At 45.6% G+C, this 13,322-nt stretch overlaps 7 non-coding genes across 7 annotated transcripts; all 7 read left to right on the top strand.

Moving 5' to 3' along the window:
* The first annotated feature begins 1,312 nt into the window (after nucleotides 1-1,312).
* Nucleotides 1,313-1,384, top strand: TRNAC-GCA (transfer RNA cysteine (anticodon GCA)). The gene has a single exon. It is a non-coding gene; the product is annotated as a tRNA-Cys (tRNA).
* Nucleotides 1,385-2,975: 1,591 nt separating this feature from the next.
* On the top strand, nucleotides 2,976-3,047 carry TRNAC-GCA (transfer RNA cysteine (anticodon GCA)). The gene has a single exon. It is a non-coding gene; the product is annotated as a tRNA-Cys (tRNA).
* Nucleotides 3,048-5,149: 2,102 nt separating this feature from the next.
* On the top strand, nucleotides 5,150-5,221 carry TRNAC-GCA (transfer RNA cysteine (anticodon GCA)). The gene has a single exon. It is a non-coding gene; the product is annotated as a tRNA-Cys (tRNA).
* A 439-nt stretch (nucleotides 5,222-5,660) lies between these two features.
* TRNAC-GCA (transfer RNA cysteine (anticodon GCA)) lies at nucleotides 5,661-5,732 on the top strand. The gene has a single exon. It is a non-coding gene; the product is annotated as a tRNA-Cys (tRNA).
* Nucleotides 5,733-8,345: 2,613 nt separating this feature from the next.
* TRNAC-GCA (transfer RNA cysteine (anticodon GCA)) lies at nucleotides 8,346-8,417 on the top strand. The gene has a single exon. It is a non-coding gene; the product is annotated as a tRNA-Cys (tRNA).
* Nucleotides 8,418-10,536: 2,119 nt separating this feature from the next.
* Nucleotides 10,537-10,608, top strand: TRNAC-GCA (transfer RNA cysteine (anticodon GCA)). Its single transcript has one exon. It is a non-coding gene; the product is annotated as a tRNA-Cys (tRNA).
* A 1,850-nt stretch (nucleotides 10,609-12,458) lies between these two features.
* On the top strand, nucleotides 12,459-12,530 carry TRNAC-GCA (transfer RNA cysteine (anticodon GCA)). The gene has a single exon. It is a non-coding gene; the product is annotated as a tRNA-Cys (tRNA).
* The last annotated feature ends 792 nt before the right edge of the window (nucleotides 12,531-13,322 follow it).

Here is a 13,322-nt window from a genome sequence, read left to right as displayed (position 1 = left end):
CGTTAATTTTAGTTAAATCGACATTACGGCTATGAACAAGGGGGAATAGCTCAGTGGTAGAGCATTCGACTGCAGATCGAGAGGTCCTTGGTTCAAACCCGAGTTCCCACTGTAACAGCACGGATCATTCCGTTTATTTTAGTTAAATCGACATTACGGTTATGAACAAGGGTGAATAGCTCGCATTCGACTGCAGATCAAGAGGTCCTTGGTTCAAACCCGAGTTCCCCCTGTAACAGCACGGATCATTCCTTTTATTTTAGTTAAATCGACATTAGGGCGAGGAACAAAGGGGAATAGCTCAGTGGTAGAGCATTCGACTGCAGATCGAGAGGTACTTGGTTCAAACCCGAGTTCTCCCTGTAACAGCACGGATCATTGCCTTTATTTTAGTTAAATCGACATTACGGCCTTGAACTAGGGGGAATAGCTCAGTGGTAGAGCATTCGGCTGCAGATCGAGAGGTCCTTGGATCAAACCCGAGTTCTCCCTGTAACAGCACGGATCATTGCCTTCATTTTAGCTAAATCGACATTACGACTATGAAAAAAGGGAAATAAATCAGTGGTAGAGCATTCGACTGCAGATCGAGAGGTCCTTGGTTCAAACCCGAGTTCCCACTGTAACAGCACGGATCATTCCGTTTATTTTAGGTAATGCGACATTACGGTTATGAACAAGGGGGAATAGCTCGCATTCGACTGCAGATCAAGAGGTCCTTGGTTCAAACCCGTGTTCTCCCTGTAACAGCATGGATCATTCCGTTAATTTTAGTTAAATCGACATTACGGCTATGAACAAGGGGGAATAGCTCAGCGGTAGAGCATTCGACTGCAGATCGAGAGGTCCTTGGTTCAAACCCGAGTGCCCCCTGTAACAGCACGGATCATTCCTTTTATTTTAGTTAAATCGACATTAGGGCGAGGAACAAAGGGGAATAGCTCAGTGGTAGAGCATTCGACTGCAGATCGAGAGGTCCTTGGTTCAAACCCGAGTTCTCCCTGTAACAGCACGGATCATTCCGTTTATTTTAGTTAAATCGACATTACGGCTAAGAACAAGAGGGAATAGCTCAGTGGTAGAGCATTCGACTGCAGATCAAGAGGTACTTGGTTCAAACCCGTGCTCTCCCTGTAACAGCACGGATCCTTCCGTTTATTTTAGTTAAATCGACATTACGGTTATGAACAAGGGTGAATAGCTCGCATTCGACTGCAGATCAAGAGGTCCTTGGTTCAAACCCGAGTTCCCCCTGTAACAGCACGGATCATTTCGCTTATTTTAGTTAAATCGACAATACGGTTAAGAACGCGGGGGAATAGCTCAGTGGTAGAGCATTCGACTGCAGATCGAGAGGTACTTGGTTCAAACCCGAGTTCCCCCTGTAACAGCACGGATCATTCCGTTTATTTTAGTTAAATCGACATTACGGCTAAGAACACGGGGGAATAGCTCAGCGGTAGAGCTTTCGACTGCAGATCGAGAGGAACTTGGTTCAAACCCGAGTTCTCCCTGTAACAGCACGGATCATTCCGTTTATTTTAGCTAAATCGACATTACGACTATGAACAAAGGGAAAAAAATCAGTGGTAGAGTATTCGACTGCAGATCGAGAGGTCCTTGGTTCAAACCCGAGTTCCCACTGTAACAGCACGGATCATTTCGTTTATTTTAGTTAATGCGACATTACGGTTATAAACAAGGGGGAATAGCTCGCATTCGACTGCAAATCAAGAGGTCCTTGGTTCAAACCCGTGTTCTCCCTGTAACAGCACGGATCATTCCGTTAATTTTAGTTAAATCGACATTACGGCTATGAATAAGGGGGAATAGCTCAGCGGTAGAGCATTCGACTGCAGATCGAGAGGTCCTTGGTTCAAACCGGAGTTCCCCCTGTAACAGCACGGATCATTCCTTTTATTTTAGTTAAATCGACATTAGGGCGAGGAACAAAGGGGAATAGCTCAGTGGTAGAGCATTCGACTGCAGATCGAGAGGTACTAGGTTCAAACCCGAGTTCTCCCTGTAACAGCACGGATCATTGCCTTTATTTTAGTTAAATCGACATTACGGCCTTGAACTAGGGGGAATAGCTCAGTGGTAGAGCATTCGGCTGCAGATCGAGAGGTCCTTGGATCTAACCCGAGTTCTCCCTGTAACAGCACGGATCATTGCCTTCATTTTAGCTAAATCGACATTACGACTATGAAAAAAGGGAAATAAATCAGTGGTAGAGCATTCGACTGCAGATCGAGAGGTCCTTGGTTCAAACCCGAGTTCCCACTGTAACAGCACGGATCATTCCGTTTATTTTAGGTAATGCGACATTACGGTTATGAACAAGGGGGAATAGCTCGCATTCGACTGCAGATCAAGAGGTCCTTGGTTCAAACCCGTGTTCTCCCTGTAACAGCATGGATCATTCCGTTAATTTTAGTTAAATCGACATTACGGCTATGAACAAGGGGGAATAGCTCAGCGGTAGAGCATTCGACTGCAGATCGAGAGGTCCTTGGTTCAAACCCGAGTGCCCCCTGTAACAGCACGGATCATTCCTTTTATTTTAGTTAAATCGACATTAGGGCGAGGAACAAAGGGGAATAGCTCAGTGGTAGAGCATTCGACTGCAGATCGAGAGGTCCTTGGTTCAAACCCGAGTTCTCCCTGTAACAGCACGGATCATTCCGTTTATTTTAGTTAAATCGACATTACGGCTAAGAACAAGAGGGAATAGCTCAGTGGTAGAGCATTCGACTGCAGATCAAGAGGTACTTGGTTCAAACCCGTGCTCTCCCTGTAACAGCACGGATCCTTCCGTTTATTTTAGTTAAATCGACATTACGGTTATGAACAAGGGTGAATAGCTCGCATTCGACTGCAGATCAAGAGGTCCTTGGTTCAAACCCGAGTTCCCCCTGTAACAGCACGGATCATTTCGCTTATTTTAGTTAAATCGACAATACGGTTAAGAACGCGGGGGAATAGCTCAGTGGTAGAGCATTCGACTGCAGATCGAGAGGTACTTGGTTCAAACCCGAGTTCCCCCTGTAACAGCACGGATCATTCCGTTTATTTTAGTTAAATCGACATTACGGCTAAGAACACGGGGGAATAGCTCAGCGGTAGAGCTTTCGACTGCAGATCGAGAGGAACTTGGTTCAAACCCGAGTTCTCCCTGTAACAGCACGGATCATTCCGTTTATTTTAGCTAAATCGACATTACGACTATGAACAAAGGGAAAAAAATCAGTGGTAGAGTATTCGACTGCAGATCGAGAGGTCCTTGGTTCAAACCCGAGTTCCCACTGTAACAGCACGGATCATTTCGTTTATTTTAGTTAATGCGACATTACGGTTATAAACAAGGGGGAATAGCTCGCATTCGACTGCAAATCAAGAGGTCCTTGGTTCAAACCCGTGTTCTCCCTGTAACAGCACGGATCATTCCGTTAATTTTAGTTAAATCGACATTACGGCTATGAATAAGGGGGAATAGCTCAGCGGTAGAGCATTCGACTGCAGATCGAGAGGTCCTTGGTTCAAACCGGAGTTCCCCCTGTAACAGCACGGATCATTCCTTTTATTTTAGTTAAATCGACATTAGGGCGAGGAACAAAGGGGAATAGCTCAGTGGTAGAGCATTCGACTGCAGATCGAGAGGTACTAGGTTCAAACCCGAGTTCTCCCTGTAACAGCACGGATCATTGCCTTTATTTTAGTTAAATCGACATTACGGCCTTGAACTAGGGGGAATAGCTCAGTGGTAGAGCATTCGGCTGCAGATCGAGAGGTCCTTGGATCTAACCCGAGTTCTCCCTGTAACAGCACGGATCATTGCCTTCATTTTAGCTAAATCGACATTACGACTATGAAAAAAGGGAAATAAATCAGTGGTAGAGCATTCGACTGCAGATCGAGAGGTCCTTGGTTCAAACCCGAGTTCCCACTGTAACAGCACGGATCATTCCGTTTATTTTAGGTAATGCGACATTACGGTTATGAACAAGGGGGAATAGCTCGCATTCGACTGCAGATCAAGAGGTCCTTGGTTCAAACCCGTGTTCTCCCTGTAACAGCATGGATCATTCCGTTAATTTTAGTTAAATCGACATTACGGCTATGAACAAGGGGGAATAGCTCAGTGGTAGAGCATTCGACTGCAGATCGAGAGGTCCTTGGTTCAAACCCGAGTTCCCACTGTAACAGCACGGATCATTCCGTTTATTTTAGTTAAATCGACATTACGGTTATGAACAAGGGTGAATAGCTCGCATTCGACTGCAGATCAAGAGGTCCTTGGTTCAAACCCGAGTTCCCCCTGTAACAGCACGGATCATTCCTTTTATTTTAGTTAAATCGACATTAGGGCGAGGAACAAAGGGGAATAGCTCAGTGGTAGAGCATTCGACTGCAGATCGAGAGGTACTTGGTTCAAACCCGAGTTCTCCCTGTAACAGCACGGATCATTGCCTTTATTTTAGTTAAATCGACATTACGGCCTTGAACTAGGGGGAATAGCTCAGTGGTAGAGCATTCGGCTGCAGATCGAGAGGTCCTTGGATCAAACCCGAGTTCTCCCTGTAACAGCACGGATCATTGCCTTCATTTTAGCTAAATCGACATTACGACTATGAAAAAAGGGAAATAAATCAGTGGTAGAGCATTCGACTGCAGATCGAGAGGTCCTTGGTTCAAACCCGAGTTCCCACTGTAACAGCACGGATCATTCCGTTTATTTTAGGTAATGCGACATTACGGTTATGAACAAGGGGGAATAGCTCGCATTCGACTGCAGATCAAGAGGTCCTTGGTTCAAACCCGTGTTCTCCCTGTAACAGCATGGATCATTCCGTTAATTTTAGTTAAATCGACATTACGGCTATGAACAAGGGGGAATAGCTCAGCGGTAGAGCATTCGACTGCAGATCGAGAGGTCCTTGGTTCAAACCCGAGTGCCCCCTGTAACAGCACGGATCATTCCTTTTATTTTAGTTAAATCGACATTAGGGCGAGGAACAAAGGGGAATAGCTCAGTGGTAAAGCATTCAACTGCAGATCGAGAGGTCCTTGGTTCAAACCCGAGTTGTCCCTGTAACAGCACGGATCATTGCCTTTATTTTAGTTAAATCGACATTACGGCCTTGAACTAGGGGGAATAGCTCAGTGGTAGAGCATTCGACTGCAGATCGAGAGGTCCTTGGTTCAAACCCGAGTTCTCCCTGTAACAGCACGGATCATTGCCTTCATTTTAGTTAAATCGACATTACGGCCTTGGACTAGGGAGAATAGCACAGTGGTAGAGCATTCTACTGCAGATTGAGAGGTCCTTGGTTCAAACCCGTGTTCTCCCTGTAACAGCACGGATCATTCCGTTTATTTTAGTTAAATCGGCATTACGGCTAAGAACAAGAGGGAATAGCTCAGTGGTAGAGCATTCGACTGCAGATCAAGAGGTACTTGGTTCAAACCCGTGCTCTCCCTGTAACAGCACGGATCCTTCCGTTTATTTTAGTTAAATCGACATTACGGTTATGAACAAGGGTGAATAGCTCGCATTCGACTTCAGATCAAGAGGTCCTTGGTTCAAACCCGAGTTCCCCCTGTAACAGCACGGATCATTTCGCTTATTTTAGTTAAATCGACAATACGGTTACGAACGCGGGGGAATAGCTCAGTGGTAGAGCATTCGACTGCAGATCGAGAGGTACTTGGTTCAAACCCGAGTTCCCCCTGTAACAGCACGGATCATTCCGTTTATTTTAGTTAAATCGACATTACGGCTAAGAACACGGGGGAATAGCTCAGCGGTAGAGCTTTCGACTGCAGATCGAGAGGAACTTGGTTCAAACCCGAGTTCTCCCTGTAACAGCACGGATCATTCCGTTTATTTTAGCTAAATCGACATTACGACTATGAACAAAGGGAAATAAATCAGTGGTAGAGTATTCGACTGCAGATCGAGAGGTCCTTGGTTCAAACCCGAGTTCCCACTGTAACAGCACGGATCATTTCGTTTATTTTAGTTAATGCGACATTACGGTTATGAACAAGGGGGAATAGCTCGCATTCGACTGCAAATCAAGAGGTCCTTGGTTCAAACCCGTGTTCTCCCTGTAACAGCACGGATCATTCCGTTAATTTTAGTTAAATCGACATTACGGCTATGAATAAGGGGGAATAGCTCAGCGGTAGAGCATTCGACTGCAGATCGAGAGGTCCTTGGTTCAAACCGGAGTTCCCCCTGTAACAGCACGGATCATTGCCTTTATTTTAGTAAAATCGACATTACGGCCTTGAACTAGGGGGAATAGCTCAGTGGTAGAGCATTCGGCTGCAGATCGAGAGGTCCATGGTTCAAACCCGAGTTCTCCCTGTAACAGCACGGATCATTGCCTTCATTTTAGCTAAATCGACATTCCGACTATGAAAAAAGGGAAATAAATCAGTGGTAGAGCATTCGACCGCAGATCGAGAGGTCCTTGGTTCAAACCCGAGTTCCCACTGTAACAGCACGGATCATTCCGTTTATTTTAGTTAATGCGACATTACGGTTATGAACAAGGGGGAATAGCTCGCATTCGACTGCAGATCAAGAGGTCCTTGGTTCAAACCCGAGTGCCCCCTGTAACAGCACGGATCATTCCTTTTATTTTAGTTAAATCGACTTTAGGGCGAGGAACAAAGGGGAATAGCTCAGTGGTAGAGCATTCGACTGCAGATCGAGAGGTTCTTGGTTCAAACCCGAGTTGTCCCTGTAACAGCACGGATCATTGCCTTTATTTTAGTTAAATCGACATTACGGCCTTGAACTAGGGGGAATAGCACAGTGGTAGAGCATTCTACTGCAGATTGAGAGGTCCTTGGTTCAAACCCGTGTTCTCCTTGTAACAGCACGGATCATTCCGTTTATTTTAGTTAAATCGACATTACGGCTAAGAACAAGGGGGAATAGCTCAGTGATAGAGCATTCGACTGCAGATCAAGAGGTACTTGGTTCAAACCCGTGCTCTCCCTGTAACAGCACGGATCCTTCCGTTTATTTTAGTTAAATCGACATTACGGTTATGAACAAGGGTGAATAGCTCGCATTCGACTGCAGATCAAGAGGTACTTGGTTCAAACCCGAGTTCCCCCTGTAACAGCACGGATCATTCCGTTTATTTTAGTTAAATCGACATTACGGCTAAGAACAAGGGGGAATAGCTCAGCGGTAGAGCTTTCGACTGCAGATCGAGAGGAACTTGGTTCAAACCCGAGTTCTCCCTGTAACAGCACGGATCATTTCGTTTATTTTAGTTAATGCGACATTACGGTTATGAACAAGGGGGAATAGCTCGCATTCGACTGCAAATCAAGAGGTCCTTGGTTCAAACCCGTGTTCTCCCTGTAACAGCACGGATCATTCCGTTAATTTTAGTTAAATCGACATTACGGCTATGAATAAGGGGGAATAGCTCAGCGGTAGAGCATTCGACTGCAGATCGAGAGGTCCTTGGTTCAAACCGGAGTTCCCCCTGTAACAGCACGGATCATTCCTTTTATTTTAGTTAAATCGACATTAGGGCGAGGAACAAAGGGGAATAGCTCAGTGGTAGAGCATTCGACTGCAGATCGAGAGGTCCTTGGTTCAAACCCGAGTTCTCCCTGTAACAGCACGGATCATTGCCTTTATTTTAGTAAAATCGACATTACGGCCTTGAACTAGGGGGAATAGCTCAGTGGTAGAGAATTCGGCTGCAGATCGAGAGGTCCTTGGTTCAAACCCGAGTTCTCCCTGTAACAGCACGGATCATTGCCTTCATTTTAGCTAAATCGACATTACGACTATGAACAAAGGGAAATAAATCAGTGGTAGAGCATTCGACTGCAGATCGAGAGGTCCTTGGTTCAAACCCGAGTTCCCACTGTAACAGCACGGATCATTCCGTTTATTTTAGTTAATGCGACATTACGGTTATGAACAAGGGGGAATAGCTCGCATTCGACTGCAGATCAAGAGGTCCTTGGTTCAAACCCGTGTTCTCCCTGTAACAGCACGGATCATTCCGTTAATTTTAGTTAAATCGACATTACGGCTATGAACAAGGGGGAATAGCTCAGCGGTAGAGCATTCGACTGCAGATCGAGAGGTCCTTTGTTCAAACCCGAGTGCCCCCTGTAACAGAACGGATCATTCCTTTTATTTTAGTTAAATCGACATTAGGGCGAGGAACAAAGGGGAATAGCTCAGTGGTAGAGCATTCGACTGCAGATCGAGAAGTCCTTGGTTCAAACCCGAGTTGTCCCTGTAACAGCACGGATCATTGCCTTTATTTTAGTTAAATCGACATTACGGCCTTGAACTAGGGGGAATAGCTCAGTGGTAGAGCATTCGACTGCAGATCGAGAGGTCCTTGGTTCAAACCCGAGTTCTCCCTGTAACAGCACGGATCATTGCCTTCATTTTAGCTAAATCGACATTACGACTATGAACAAAGGGAAATAAATCAGTGGTAGAGTATTCGACTGCAGATCGAGAGGTCCTTGGTTCAAACCCGAGTTCCCACTGTAACAGCACGGATCATTCCGTTTATTTTAGTTAAATCGACATTACGGCTAAGAACAAGGGGGAATAGCTCAGTGGTAGAGCATTCGACTGCAGATCAAGAGGTACTTGGTTCAAACCCGTGCTCTCCCTGTAACAGCACGGATCCTTCCGTTTATTTTAGTTAAATCGACATTACGGTTATGAACAAGGGTGAATAGCTCGCATTCGACTGCAGATCAAGAGGTCCTTGGTTCAAACCCGAGTTCCCCCTGTAACAGCACGGATCATTTCGTTTATTTTAGTTAAATCGACATTACGGTTACGAACGCGGGGGAATAGCTCAGTGGTAGCGCATTCGACTGCAGATCGAGAGGTACTTGGTTCAAACCCGAGTTCCCGCTGTAACAGCACGGATCATTCCGTTTATTTTAGTTAAATCGACATTACGGCTAAGAACAAGGGGGAATAGCTCAGCGGTAGAGCTTTCGACTGCAGATCGAGAGGAACTTGGTTCAAATCCGAGTTCTCCCTGTAACAGCACGGATCATTCCGTTTATTTTAGCTAAATCGACATTACGACTATGAACAAAGGAAAATAAATCAGTGGTAGAGTATTCGACTGCAGATCGAGAGGTCCTTGGTTCAAACCCGAGTTCCCACTGTAACAGCACGGATCATTTCGTTTATTTTAGTTAATGCGACATTACGGTTATGAACAAGGGGGAATAGCTCGCATTCGACTGCAAATCAAGAGGTAGTTGGTTCAAACCCGTGTTCTCCCTGTAACAGCACGGATCATTCCGTTAATTTTAGTTAAATCGACATTACGGCTATGAATAAGGGGGAATAGCTCAGCGGTAGAGCATTCGACTGCAGATCGAGAGGTCCTTGGTTCAAACCCGAGTGCCCCCTGTAACAGCACGGATCATTCCTTTTATTTTAGTTAAATCGACATTAGGGCGAGGAACAAAGGGGAATAGCTCAGTGGTAGAGCATTCGACTGCAGATCGAGAGGTCCTTGGTTCAAACCCGAGTTGTCCCTGTAACAGCACGGATCATTGCCTTTATTTTAGTTAAATCGACATTACGGCCTTGAACTAGGGGAATAGCTCTGTGGTAGAGCATTCGACTGCAGATCGAGAGGTCCTTGGTTCAAACCCGAGTTGTCCCTGTAACAGCACGGATCATTGCCTTTATTTTAGTTAAATCGACATTACGGCCTTGAACTAGGGGGAATAGCTCAGTGGTAGAGCATTCGACTGCAGATCGAGAGGTCCTTGGTTCAAACCCGTGTTCTCCCTGTAACAGCACGGATCATTCCGTTTATTTTAGTTAAATCGACATTACGGCTAAGAACAAGGGGGAATAGCTCAGCGGTAGAGCATTCGACTGCAGATCGAGAGGTCCTTTGTTCAAACCCGAGTGCCCCCTGTAACAGAACGGATCATTCCTTTTATTTTAGTTAAATCGACATTAGGGCGAGGAACAAAGGGGAATAGCTCAGTGGTAGAGCATTCGACTGCAGATCGAGAGGTCCTTGGTTCAAACCCGAGTTGTCCCTGTAACAGCACGGATCATTGCCTTTATTTTAGTTAAATCGACATTACGGCCTTGAACTAGGGGGAATAGCTCAGTGGTAGAGCATTCGACTGCAGATCGAGAGGTCCTTGGTTCAAACCCGTGTTCTCCCTGTAACAGCACGGATCATTCCGTTTATTTTAGTTAAATCGACATTACGGCTATGAACAAGGGGGAATAGTTCAGCGGTAGAGCATTCGACTGCAGATCGAGAGGTCCTTTGTTCAAACCCGAGTGCCCCCTGTAACAGAACGGATCATTCCTTTTATTTTAGTTAAATCGACATTAGGGCGAGGAACAAAGGGGAATAGCTCAGTGGTAGAGCATTCGACTGCAGATCGAGAGGTCCTTGGTTCAAACCCGAGTTGTCCCTGTAACAGCACGGATCATTGCCTTTATTTTAGTTAAATCGACATTACGGCCTTGAACTAGGGGGAATAGCTCAGTGGTAGAGCATTCGACTGCAGATCGAGAGGTCCTTGGTTCAAACCCGAGTTCTCCCTGTAACAGCACGGATCATTGCCTTCATTTTAGCTAAATCGACATTACGACTATGAACAAAGGGAAATAAATCAGTGGTAGAGTATTCGACTGCAGATCGAGAGGTCCTTGGTTCAAACCCGAGTTCCCACTGTAACAGCACGGATCATTCCGTTTATTTTAGTTAAATCGACATTACGGCTAAGAACAAGGGGGAATAGCTCAGTGGTAGAGCATTCGACTGCAGATCAAGAGGTACTTGGTTCAAACCCGTGCTCTCCCTGTAACAGCACGGATCCTTCCGTTTATTTTAGTTAAATCGACATTACGGTTATGAACAAGGGTGAATAGCTCGCATTCGACTGCAGATCAAGAGGTCCTTGGTTCAAACCCGAGTTCCCCCTGTAACAGCACGGATCATTTCGTTTATTTTAGTTAAATCGACATTACGGTTACGAACGCGGGGGAATAGCTCAGTGGTAGCGCATTCGACTGCAGATCGAGAGGTACTTGGTTCAAACCCGAGTTCCCGCTGTAACAGCACGGATCATTCCGTTTATTTTAGTTAAATCGACATTACGGCTAAGAACAAGGGGGAATAGCTCAGCGGTAGAGCTTTCGACTGCAGATCGAGAGGAACTTGGTTCAAATCCGAGTTCTCCCTGTAACAGCACGGATCATTCCGTTTATTTTAGCTAAATCGACATTACGACTATGAACAAAGGAAAATAAATCAGTGGTAGAGTATTCGACTGCAGATCGAGAGGTCCTTGGTTCAAACCCGAGTTCCCACTGTAACAGCACGGATCATTTCGTTTATTTTAGTTAATGCGACATTACGGTTATGAACAAGGGGGAATAGCTCGCATTCGACTGCAAATCAAGAGGTAGTTGGTTCAAACCCGTGTTCTCCCTGTAACAGCACGGATCATTCCGTTAATTTTAGTTAAATCGACATTACGGCTATGAATAAGGGGGAATAGCTCAGCGGTAGAGCATTCGACTGCAGATCGAGAGGTCCTTGGTTCAAACCCGAGTGCCCCCTGTAACAGCACGGATCATTCCTTTTATTTTAGTTAAATCGACATTAGGGCGAGGAACAAAGGGGAATAGCTCAGTGGTAGAGCATTCGACTGCAGATCGAGAGGTCCTTGGTTCAAACCCGAGTTGTCCCTGTAACAGCACGGATCATTGCCTTTATTTTAGTTAAATCGACATTACGGCCTTGAACTAGGGGAATAGCTCTGTGGTAGAGCATTCGACTGCAGATCGAGAGGTCCTTGGTTCAAACCCGAGTTGTCCCTGTAACAGCACGGATCATTGCCTTTATTTTAGTTAAATCGACATTACGGCCTTGAACTAGGGGGAATAGCTCAGTGGTAGAGCATTCGACTGCAGATCGAGAGGTCCTTGGTTCAAACCCGTGTTCTCCCTGTAACAGCACGGATCATTCCGTTTATTTTAGTTAAATCGACATTACGGCTAAGAACAAGGGGGAATAGCTCAGTGGTAGAGCATTCGACTGCAGATCGAGAGGTCCTTGGTTCAAACCCGAGTTCCCACTGTAACAGCACGGATCATTCCGTTTATTTTAGTTAAATCGACATTACGGTTATGAACAAGGGTGAATAGCTCGCATTCGACTGCAGATCAAGAGGTCCTTTGTTCAAACCCGAGTGCCCCCTGTAACAGAACGGATCATTCCTTTTATTTTAGTTAAATCGACATTAGGGCGAGGAACAAAGGGGAATAGCTCAGTGGTAGAGCATTCGACTGCAGATCGAGAGGTCCTTGGTTCAAACCCGAGTTGTCCCTGTAACAGCACGGATCATTGCCTTTATTTTAGTTAAATCGACATTACGGCCTTGAACTAGGGGGAATAGCTCAGTGGTAGAGCATTCGACTGCAGATCGAGAGGTCCTTGGTTCAAACCCGAGTTCTCCCTGTAACAGCACGGATCATTGCCTTCATTTTAGCTAAATCGACATTACGACTATGAACAAAGGGAAATAAATCAGTGGTAGAGTATTCGACTGCAGATCGAGAGGTCCTTGGTTCAAACCCGAGTTCCCACTGTAACAGCACGGATCATTCCGTTTATTTTAGTTAAATCGACATTACGGCTAAGAACAAGGGGGAATAGCTCAGTGGTAGAGCATTCGACTGCAGATCAAGAGGTACTTGGTTCAAACCCGTGCTCTCCCTGTAACAGCACGGATCCTTCCGTTTATTTTAGTTAAATCGACATTACGGTTATGAACAAGGGTGAATAGCTCGCATTCGACTGCAGATCAAGAGGTCCTTGGTTCAAACCCGAGTTCCCCCTGTAACAGCACGGATCATTTCGTTTATTTTAGTTAAATCGACATTACGGTTACGAACGCGGGGGAATAGCTCAGTGGTAGCGCATTCGACTGCAGATCGAGAGGTACTTGGTTCAAACCCGAGTTCCCGCTGTAACAGCACGGATCATTCCGTTTATTTTAGTTAAATCGACATTACGGCTAAGAACAAGGGGGAATAGCTCAGCGGTAGAGCTTTCGACTGCAGATCGAGAGGAACTTGGTTCAAATCCGAGTTCTCCCTGTAACAGCACGGATCATTCCGTTTATTTTAGCTAAATCGACATTACGACTATGAACAAAGGAAAATAAATCAGTGGTAGAGTATTCGACTGCAGATCGAGAGGTCCTTGGTTCAAACCCGAGTTCCCACTGTAACAGCACGGATCATTTCG

Source organism: Phalangium opilio, unplaced genomic scaffold, assembly GCF_054372755.1.
Source record: "Phalangium opilio isolate 3A_F unplaced genomic scaffold, DU_Popi_V2 ptg000021l_1, whole genome shotgun sequence".
Lineage (NCBI taxonomy): Eukaryota > Metazoa > Arthropoda > Arachnida > Opiliones > Phalangiidae > Phalangium > Phalangium opilio.
The sequence above is the reverse complement of the archived record's forward strand: the minus strand, read 5'-3'. Positions and strand labels throughout refer to the sequence as shown.